The following is an 11390-nucleotide window of genomic DNA, read 5'->3' on the forward strand; positions in this document are numbered from 1 at the left end:
CTTCCCTTGTACATTACTTCATAAAGTCTGTGTGTGTGTGTGTGTGTGTGTGTGTGTGAGAGAGAGAGAGAGAGAGAGAGAGAGAGAGAGAAGGCTTTACTGGGGATCAGGCAGGGCTGGGGCAGGGACCATGCTGGGGGAGCAGGGTCTCCACATCAGGCCAATACTGGTCTTCAGAGCAGTGTTAGGGAGCTCAGAGCTGAGCTCTGCTGGAGAAGGGTCCAATCAGGTACCTCAAAGCAGAGGCAACCACTGAAGGGAAAGATGGTCTGGTTGGCTTATGCAGGAAGGATAAGATTGGTGGGGGGTGGAATTGCTAAAGAAAAGTAAGGTACAGTAAACCTTTACAGGGCCAAGATGAACAGGGATTAGCTGAGGGGAAGGGGTCTAACAAGGCCTGAGGGATGAGGGAGGGGAAAGAAAAGAAGGAGAAAAGAACAAGAGGGATGATTCTGGGGGTACAGGGAGGTCCAGCTTTTCTTCAGGGCCCCAGTGAAGCAGGGACAGCTCCTATCTTCTGATCTTACAGGACTCTACTTTTTTCTCAACACAGCAATCTTTATGTACACAGGGCCTGGGCAAAGGCAGCTGAAATTTATGTAGGCAGAAATCGTCTTCAGGCCTTCTAAGAGGGCAATGAACTCTTTCATGTTTGGAAATGCATCCAGGCACTAGGGCTCAAATATATGGTGCAGGTCAAGACTGTCATAAGCAAGAAAATCCAGAGAGGTGATCTTGTCTCCTGCAAACCATGGAATCTTCCCCAGAAAGTGAGAAGAGCTTCATCTTTTCACAGAGATCCTCCAAGTACTTAGGCTTCAGTTTCTCAAAGTCAGGGCTGTAGCAGACACTGACCAGCTAATTGGAGGTGTCTATAACCTAGTTCTCAAAAATGTCCACATGAATCTTCTCTTCTGTCTCCCCTCATAGGTTGTACTTGTAAGCAATGTAGCAAAAGATGACATTGCTCTGGGTGATCTCAAAAACATCATCAATTAAATAGGGCAGATTGGGAAAGTCCAGGCCTGGCTTCAATTTCTCATTCAGTCACTGGCTTCTGTCATGGTCAGGAGCATCCCCTGCCATGTACTTCTTTCCCTCATAGTTTAAGTCTTTGTATTCCAGAAGCAGGCAGATGGTATGAGCCAGCCTGTGAATGTTCCAGTAACCCGAGTTCATGGCCATGGTTTAGCTTTCTGCAGGGGATGACCTCAGTGAAGCTAGGCTGAAACTTCATCCTTGCAATTTTTCTTTAAGTTAGAAATTATATCAAAATAAAAAGTTATAGGGAAGAAGGAAGGAAGAAAGGAAGGAAGGAAGGAAAGAAGAAACCAGAGGACAGTGAGCCACTCTAGCAAATTAATAAAACCCAAGGAGGGGGTCGTGGGAACCTCTGATTTATAGTCAGTTTGTCAGAAGTACAGGTGACAACCTGGGCTTGCAATTGGTATCTGAAGTGTGTTGCGGGAGGACAGTCTTGTGGGGCTGAACCCTTAACCTATGGAATCTGATGCTATCTCCGGGTAGATAAGTGTCAGAACTGAGTTGAATCATAGGACCCCCAGCTGGTGTCTGGAGAATTGTTTGGTGCTATGGGGAAACCCCACACACTCACACATTGGAAATCTGGAGAATCAGATCCCATTGAGTGATATACCATACTTATGAATAAGATATTCTCTAGATATATTGTATAACACAAGGAATATAGCCAGTATATTATAATAACTATAAATGGAGTATAACTTTTAAAAATTGTGAATCACTGTATTGTACACCTGTAACATATAATATTGTACATCTACCATAACTCAATTTTTAAAAAAGAATTGAAAACAGGGACTCAAAAAAATAATGAACAAAAAATAAATAAAGATATTCTCTCTTATCCTAACACATTGAGTGATCCAGGAAACTCCTTAGAAGTCAGTATAAAATTGGAAAAGTAGTCTCAGTTTGATTACACTTCAAGAGGCCTAGAAGAGAAAATGTAAGATTTCTGTGAAGGGACTCATTCTCAAAATGGGTCACAAAGGATTTCCATGCATAAATATTTTCTCCCCTTCCACAAAGCATGAGCTCATAATAAAAAATTACAACCAATACAAGAAAACAGGCCACCATGAATAAGAATCAGCATAAAGGGCTTCCCTGGTGGCACAGTGGTTGAGAGTCCGCCTGCCCATGCAGGGGACACGGGTTCGTGCCTTGGTCCGGGAGGATCCCACATGCCACGGAGCGGCTGGGCCCGTGGGACATGGCCGCTGAGCCTGCGCGTCCGGAGCCTGTGCTCCGCAATGGGAGAGGCCACAACAGTGAAAGGCCCGTGTACCGCAAAAAAAAAAAAAAAAAAAAAAAAAAGAATCAGCATAAAAAAAAACATGAAGAGTACTATTCTTTTGAACTTCATATAATGGAATTATACATATACTTCCTAAGCACATTAAATTGGCTAAAAAAAATAAGAAATTAAAAATCATGGAGGGAAATACTGTTACCAACTAAACAAACAGAAAGATTTGAAAACCAGCAAAATGAAAATTTCAGAAATAAAAAAATATAGTTTTTGAAATTACCAACTCAATGGATATGTTAAACAACACACTATACATAGCTGAAGACAGTAGTGCTGAACTAGAAAAATAGTATGAAAAAAATTACGTAAATGGAGTACAACTGAAAAGGAAATAAAAGATGTAAAAGCACAATTAAGAGACTTAGAGAATAGAATAAGAATGTTCACCATATCTCTAATAGAAGTTCCAAAAGAAGAGAACACAGAGCATGAAAGATAATATTTGAAAAGATAATGACATTGAGAATCATACTAAATATCAAGCTGGATAAGTAAAAATAAATCCCCAAAACACACTCAGACATATCATAGTGAAACTGCAGTATTCCAAAGACCAAGAGAATATCTTAAAAGCTATCTGGGAAAAAAACTGGCAGATTAAATATAGACTGACTTCATACTCCTTATCCAAAAGATAAGGAGGACAATGGGGATCTGAGAGAAAATAGCAATCTTTTAAGATCAGTTGAAAGAAAGAGATTTGTAGACAACACTGAACTTACTACCAACATATCATCAACGAAGAAATTTATACTTCACAGTCACCAAAATCCTAGATGATTTTTTCTGTTTCTCAACCTGGAACTCAGCAAGTCCAGTACTACTGCTTTGCTTTCTGTTCCATTTTCTTGTTTTTAGAGCTGGCTGTATCTTTTTTGGTTTTCTATTTTTACATTTTATCTCTCTCTGCTATATGTTTGGACCAGAAGGGTATATAAAACATGAAATCACTGTGTCATCCTAACTGGAAATCTCCCTATTTCTTTACCTTCATTTCAATGTCCATATAACCTCCAGAATAATCTAGCTCAGTGCTTCTTAAATCACCTATGGTGAAAGATTAGTGTGATAATTTTTTCCAATAGATGACAGACCCATACTTTGTCAAAGTCAACTGATCACTCATTTGAATGTGGCAGCAATGTCAAATTGCAATAAAACTTTAAAAATACTTAATGTCAATTTCTGTACTTACTGCAGACAAGTAACAAACTTGGACTAACATTGATACGTGGACCACACTTTGAGTAGCACTGATCTAGTTAAAATTTAAATCTGCTATTTCCTCTACATCAGGAAACTTCTAGCTCCAGAAACTTATAGCCACTGCCATAATCAAAAAGCTGCTGTTAAAAAAAAAAAAAAAAAAGCTGCTGTAATCAGGATACCATTATTACCAGCGCTACTGCAGAACCACACCATACCTGCTATGATCCACAACAGGTAAACTGAAACCCCACACCCTGCCCCTCAATACCCATGAAGTTAGTTACTTGACATTGGGAGCTCTGTTAATGCTGCTTCAAAAAAACTCTGCCTTCCATCTTACATGAGTTATATACATGCAGAATCCAGTTGCAAGGGAGTCTGTGGAACATAGATTTCAATAATCCAGTCTCTACAGCACAGGACAGGACATGAGATCAGTGTTTTTCATACTGTAGGTCATAATCCATTAATTGATTATAAAATTCATCCATTTTAAGGGTCATGATTCATATTTTTTTTAATGAAATGGAATGAGATGGTAAAGCCTAGAAAACATCATGGTGCACATTCAGGACTACTATTGTTTCATGGAAATTTGGTTTCAGTTGTATAAATAGAGAGAATGTAATATAGATGTGTACTGGGATACCATTTAAATTGCATTTATTCGGCTTCCCTGGTGGCGCAATGGTTAAGAATCTGCCTGCCGATGCAGGGGATATGGGTTCAATCCCTGGTCTGGGAAGATCCCACATGCCGCGGAGCAGCTAAGCCCGTGAGCCACAACTACTGAAGCCCACGCTCCTAGAGCCTGTGCTCCGCAACAAGAGAAGCCACTGCAATGAGAAGTCTGCGCACCGCAATGAAGAGTAGCCCCAGCTCGCTGCAACTAGAGAAAACCTGTGCACAGCAATGAAGACCCAACGCAGCCAAAATAAATAAATAAATAAAAATAAATAAGAATAAATTAAATGCATTTATTACTGTAGGTTGCAATCCAAAAAATTTTAAATGCATTATAGTAGCACAAAGCTTCTCAAACTTTAGCCTGCATCAGAATCCATATATATACATGTATATATATGTATATATATGTATCTGGAGCAAGGGGGGGAAGAGAGAGAGAGAGAGAGAGAGAGAGAGAGAGAATATTATCTCACTATTTGGTTAGACCTTCAAATAAAGTAGTGAATATTTTGATATTATTTTAGATGTATTATAGATTAATAAAAGTAATTCATACTTCCAATCTGGTCAGGATTTGATTAATTGCCCAATACAATTTCACTTCTTTTGGGAAAATAAAGTGATACTACTCTTTACTTAGGATGAAGAAAAACATACTGGTAACTTGATGCTAGCAAGACATTACAAACTCACAAAAAGCCAAATGTAGTATTTTTACCATAAGTCTGGGTACTAGGAAGCACACAGACTGATCACAAAATAAGGCTAACAAACCTCTTCCCAGAACCAGAGCTTGGAGAATACTGCACACTGTGTCCATCTTGGAGAGTCATCATGCATACTGGCATCATAAAGGCTCCAAGAGGTCATGTAGCAAAGAAACATGTCCAGTTCTGCTTAATGCAGCATTTCCTATCCTTGTAAGTCTATGAGAACCTTCATATTATTTATATTTATTCATAATATCAGTTAACATTCTGTGCAAAGAGTGCAAGTTACAGTACACATTGGATTATGCAAGTTTAGAAAAATGGTCTCCAAACTTTTATTTTTTTTAATTTTTTTTATTTTTAACATCTTTATTGGGGTACAATTGCTTTACAATGGTGTGTTAGTTTCTGCTTTATAACAAAGTGAATCAGTTATACATATGTTCCCATATCTCTTCCCGCTTGCGTCTCCCTCCCTCCCACCTTCCCTATCCCACCCCTCCAGGCCGTCACAAAGCACCGAGCTGATCTCCCTGTGCTATGCGGCTGCTTCCCACTAGCTATCTACCTTATGTTTGGTAGTGTATATATGTCCATGCCTCTCTCTCGCTTTGTCACAGCTCACCCTTCCCCCTCCCCATATCCTCTAGTCCATTTTCAAGTAGGTCTGTGTCTTTATTCCTATCTTACCCCTAGGTTCTTCATGACATTTTTTTTCTTAAATTCCATATATATGTATTAGCATATGGTATTTGTCTTTCTCTTTCTGACTTACTTCACTTTGTATGACAGACTCTAGGCCTATACACCTCATTACAAATAGCTCAATTTCGTTTCTTTTTATGGCTGAGTAATATTCCATTGTATATATGTGCCACATCTTCTTTATCCATTCATCCGATGATGGGCACTTAGGTTGTTTCCATCTTCGGGTTATTGTAAATAGAGCTGCAATGAATATTTTGGTACATGACTCTTTTTGAATTTTGGTTTTCTCAGGGTATATGCCCAGTAGTGGGATTGCTGGGTCATATGGTAGTTCTATTTGTACTTTTTTAAGGAACCCCCATACTGTTCTCCATAGTGGCTGTACCAATTCACATTCCCACCAGCAGTGCAAGAGTGTTCCCTTTTCTCCACACCCTCTCCAGCATTTATTGTTTGTAGATTTTTTGATGATGGCCATTCTGACTGGTGTGAGATGATATCTCATTGTAGTTTTGATTTGCATTTCTCTAATGATTAATGATGTTGAGCATTCTTTCATGTGTTTGTTGGCAGTCTATATATCTTCTTTGTAGAAATGTCTATTTAGGTCTTCTGGCCATTTTTGGATTGGGTTGTTTGTTTTTTTGTTATTGAGCTGCATGAGCTGCTTGTAAATTTTGGAGATTAATCCTTTGTCAGTTGCTTCATTTGCAAATACTTTCTCCCATTCTGAGGGTTGTCTTTTGCTCCTGTTTATGGTTCCCTTTGCTGTGCAAAAGCTTTGAAGTTTCATTAGGTCCCATCTGTTTATTTTCGTTTTTATTTCCATTTCTCTAGGAGGTGGGTCAAAAAGGATCTTGCTGTGATTTATGTCATAGAGGGTTCTGCCTATGTTTTCCTCTAAGAGTTTGGTAGTTTCTGGCCATACATTTAGGTCTCTCATCCATTTAGAGCTTAGTTTTGTGTATGGTGTTAGGGAGTGATCTAATCTCATACTTTTACATGTACCTGTCCAGTTTTCCCAGCACAATTTATTGAAGAGGCTGTCCTTTCTCCACTGTACATTCCTGCCTCCTTTATCAAAGATAAGGTGACCACATGTGCGTGGGTTTATCTCTGGGCTTTCTATCCTGTTCCATTGATCTATATTTCTGTTTTTGTGCCAGTACAATACTGACTTGATTACTGTAGCTTTGTAGTATAGTTTGAAACCAGGGAGCCTGATTCCTCCAGCTCCGTTTTTCGTTCTCAAGATTGCTTTGGCTATTCGGGGTCTTTTGTGTTTCCATACAAACTGTGAAATTTTTTGTTCTAGTTCTGTGAAAAATGCCAGTGGTAATTTGATAGGGATTGCATTGAATCTGTAGATTGCTTTGGATAGTAGAGTCACTTTCACAATGTTGATTCTTCTAATCCAAGAACATGGTTTATCTCTCCATCTATTAGTATCATCTTTAATTTCTTTCATCAGTGTCTTATAATTTTCTGCATACAGGTCTTCTGTCTACTTAGGTAGGTTTATTCCTAGATATTTTATTCTTTTTGTTGCAATGGTAAATGGGAGTGTTTTCTTGATTTCACTTTCAGATTTTTCATCATTAGTATATAGGAATGCCAGAGATTTCTGTGAATTAATTTTGTATCCTGCAACTTTACCAAATTCATTGATTAGCTCTAGTAGTTTTCTGGTAGCATCTTTAGGATTCTCTATGTATAGTATCATGTCATCTGCAAACAGTGACAGCTTTACTTCTTCTTTTCCAATTTGTATTCCTTTTATTTCTTTTTCTTCTCTGATTGCTGTGGCTAAAACTTCCAAAACTATGTTGAATAAGAGTGGTGAGAGTGGGCAACCTTGTCTTGTTCCTGATCTTAGTGGAAATGGTTTCAGTTTTTCACCATTGAGGATGATGTTGGCTGTGGGTTTGTCACATTTGGCCTTTATTATGTTGAGGAAAGTTTCCTCTATGCCTACTTTCTGCAGGGTTTTTATCATAAATGGGTGTTGAATTTTGTCGAAAGCTTTCTCTGCATCTATTGAGATGATCATATGGTTTTTCTCCTTCAATTTGTTAATATGGTGTATCACATTGAGTGATTTGCGTATATTGAAGAATCCTTGCATTCCTGGAACAAACCCCACTTGATCATGGTGTATGATCCTTTTAATGTGCTGTTGGATTCCGTTTGCTAGTATTTTGTTGAGGATTTTTGCATCTATGTTCATCAGTGATATTGGCCTGTAGTTTTCTTTCTTTGTGACATCCTTGTCTGGTTTTGGTATCAAGGTGATGGTGGCCTCGTAGAATGAATTTGGGAGTGTTCCTCCCTCTGCTATATTTTGGAAGAGTTTGAGAAGGATAGGTGTTAGCTCTTCTCTAAATGTTTGTTAGAATTCGCCTGTGAAGCCATCTGGTCCTGGGCTTTTGTTTCTTGGAAGATTTTTAATCACAGTTTCAATTTCAGAGCTTGTGATTGGTCTGTTCATATTTTCTATTTCTTTCTGATTCAGTCTTGGCAGGTTGTGCCTTTCTAAGAATTTGTCCATTTCTTCCAGGTTGTCCATTTTATTGGCATAGAGTTGCTTGTAGTTATCTCTCATGATCTTTTGTATTTCTGCAGTGTCAGTTGTTACTTCTACTTTTCCATTTCTAATTCTATTGATTTGAGTCTTCTCCCTTTTTTTCTTGATGAGTCTGGCTAGTGGTTTATCTATTTTGTTTATCTTCTCAAAGAACCAGCTTTTAGTTTTATTGATCTTTGCTATCGTTTCCTTCATTTCTTTTTCATTTATTTCTGATTTCATTTTTATGATTTCTTTCCTTCTGCTAACTTCGGGGTTTTTTGTTCTTCTTTCTCTATTTGCTTTAGGTGCAAGATTAGGTTGTTTATTCGAGATGTTTCCTGTTTCTTAAGGTGGACTTGTATTGCTATGGACTTCCCTCTTAGAACTGCTTTTGCTGCATCCCTTAGATTTTGGGTCGTTGTGTCTCCATTGTCATTTGTTTCTAGGTATTTTTTTATTTCCTCTTTGATTTCTTCAGTGATCACTTCGTTATCAAGTAGTGTATTGTTTAGCCTCCATGTGTTTGTATTTTTTACATATTTTTTCTTGTAATTGATATCTAGTATCATAGTGTTGTGGTCGGAAAAGATACTTGATACAATTTCAATTTTCTTAAATTTACCAAGGCTTGATTTGTGACCCAAGATATGATCTATCCTGGAGAATGTTCCATGAGCACTTGAGAAAAATATGTATTCTGTTGTTTTTGGATGGAGTGTCCTATAAATATCAATTAAGTCCATCTTGTTTAATGTATAATTTAAACCTTGTGTTTCCTTATTTATTTTCATTTTGGATGATCTGTCCATTGGTGAAAGTGTGGTGTTAAAGTCCCCTACTATGAATGTGTTACTGTCGATTTCCCCTTTTATGGCTGTTAATATTTGCCTTATGTATTGAGGTGCTCCTATGTTAGGTGCATAAATATTTACAATTGTTATACCTTCTTCTTAGATTGATCCCTTGATCATTATGTAGTGTCCTTCTTTGTCTCTTCTAATAGTGTCTATTTTAACGTCTATTCTGTGTGATATGAGAATTGTTACTCCAGATTTCTTTTGGTTTCCATTTGCATGGAATATCTTTTTCCATCCCCTTACTTTCAGTCTGTATGTGTCTCTAGGTCTGAAGTGGGTCTCTTGTAGACAGCATATATATGGATCTTGTTTTTGTATCCATTCAGCCAATCTGTGTCTTTTGGTGGGAACATTTAGTCCATTTACATTTAAGGTAATTATCAATATGTATGTTCCTATTACCATTTTCTTAATTGTTTTGGGTTTGTTTTTGTAAGTCTTTTCCTTCTCTTGTGTTTCTTGCCTAGAGAAGTTCCTTTAGCATTTGTTGTAAAGCTGGTTTGGTGGTGCTGAACTCTCTCAGCTTTTGCTTGTCTGTAAAGGTTTTAATTTCTCCATCAAATCTGAATGAGATCCTTGCTGGGTAGAGTAGTCTTGGTTGCAGGTTTTTCTCCTTCATCACTTTCAATATTTCCTGCCACTCCCTTCTGGCTTGCAGAGTTCAAACTTTTAAATAATACATCTGCAAGCACTATTATACTTATATACTACTTATATTTTACATACATTATACAACCACTGTGTACTTAAGTATTACATACACTGTATAGCATACATGAAACAGAAATTTAAGATGATACAATATAAAATATTATCAAAAATCTCTTTTTATTTACTCATGGTATAAAAATTCTATATTAATATCAGGCAAAGTAGATTTAAAAGCAAAGAAAATTACCAGAGATTAAAAAGTGACATTACATAATGTAAAAGGATCAACTCACTAAAAGACATAAGATTTCTAAATGTGTATGTATGCACCAAACAGAGCTTCAAAATACGTGAAGCAAAATCTGATAGAACAGAAAGGAGAAATGGATAAATTCACAATTACAGGTGAAAAAATTTCACTCTTCTCTTAGTACTTGACAGAACACGTATATAGAAATTCAGCAAGGATATAAGAGAACTGAACAAACTTATCAATCACCTGGACCTAATGACATTCATTTATAGAAAAATCCACTTAACAACAGCAAAGTGCTCACTTTTTTCAAGTGCACATAGAATGTTCAATAATATAGACTATACCCTGGGTACTAAAACAAAACTTAACAAATTTAGAAGAATTAAAATCATGCAAAGTATGTTCTTTGACAATAATGGAATTAAACTAGAAATTAATTACAGAAAGACATCTTGAAAATCCCCAAACTCTTAGAAATTAACACACTCCAAAAAATCCATGGATCAAAAAGGATGTCCCAAGGGAGATTAGAAAATATTTTGAACTGAGCAAAAAATGAAAATACAACATAACAAAATTTGTGAGATGCAGCTAAAATGGTCCATACACCAATTAAAAGACAATTGGCACTGGAGGGGTGGGATAGGGAGGGTGGGAGGGAGGGAGACGCAAGAGGGAAGACATATGGGAACATATGTTTATGTATGACTGATTCACTTTGTTATAAAGCAGAAACTAACACACCATTGTAAAGCAATTATACCCCAATAAAGATGTTAAAAAAAAAAAAAAGACAATTGGCAGATTGGATTAAAAAAACAAGATCTACCCATGTGCTGTCCACAATTATCTATAATTAGGGAGAAATGTATAGCATAAATGCTTGTATTATTAAAGAAGAGGGGTCTCAGATGAATAATCTAAACTGTAAAAAGAAGAGCAAAAATAAGTTCAACAACTCTTTTTCACATTTTGCTTTAGGATAGCCAGTGAATTTGTGTGTGGTAGAAAAGATTTTCAAGGTCACTCATTTCATTTCAATATACAGTTTCAATATGTAGTTTCTACTTTGCGAGAAAATATAACCATCAAGTCCACTTAACCAGTCTCATGGGAACTTCAATACCCTGGAATAGAACCAACAAATGGTGAAGGGACCTCAGTCAACCTGTCTGCATTATGGGATCTCACTTTTCTCTCAGGAAACCACGGACACTGGGCATGACACACAATAGCCTTCTATGCAGAGAAACTGAGTGAGACCATCAGTGTCAGTATGAATATCAACTCTTGATAAAGCTTAATTTCTTTCCTATTTTTTTAAAGGAAAAATTCTAATATTTTCTTCCTATACCCCAGTGTAACATCTTACGTACCCCTACTCAAAAAT

General features: G+C 37.1%; 1 pseudogene; it reads right to left on the reverse strand.

Moving 5' to 3' along the window:
* Window positions 1–533: 533 nt before the first annotated feature.
* Window positions 534–1185, reverse strand: LOC137216686 (glutathione S-transferase Mu 1-like; annotated as a pseudogene).
* Between the last annotated feature and the right edge of the window lie 10205 nt (window positions 1186–11390).

The sequence above is a fragment of the Pseudorca crassidens genome, chromosome X (assembly GCF_039906515.1).
Source record: "Pseudorca crassidens isolate mPseCra1 chromosome X, mPseCra1.hap1, whole genome shotgun sequence".
NCBI classification, from domain to species: Eukaryota; Metazoa; Chordata; class Mammalia; order Artiodactyla; family Delphinidae; genus Pseudorca; species Pseudorca crassidens.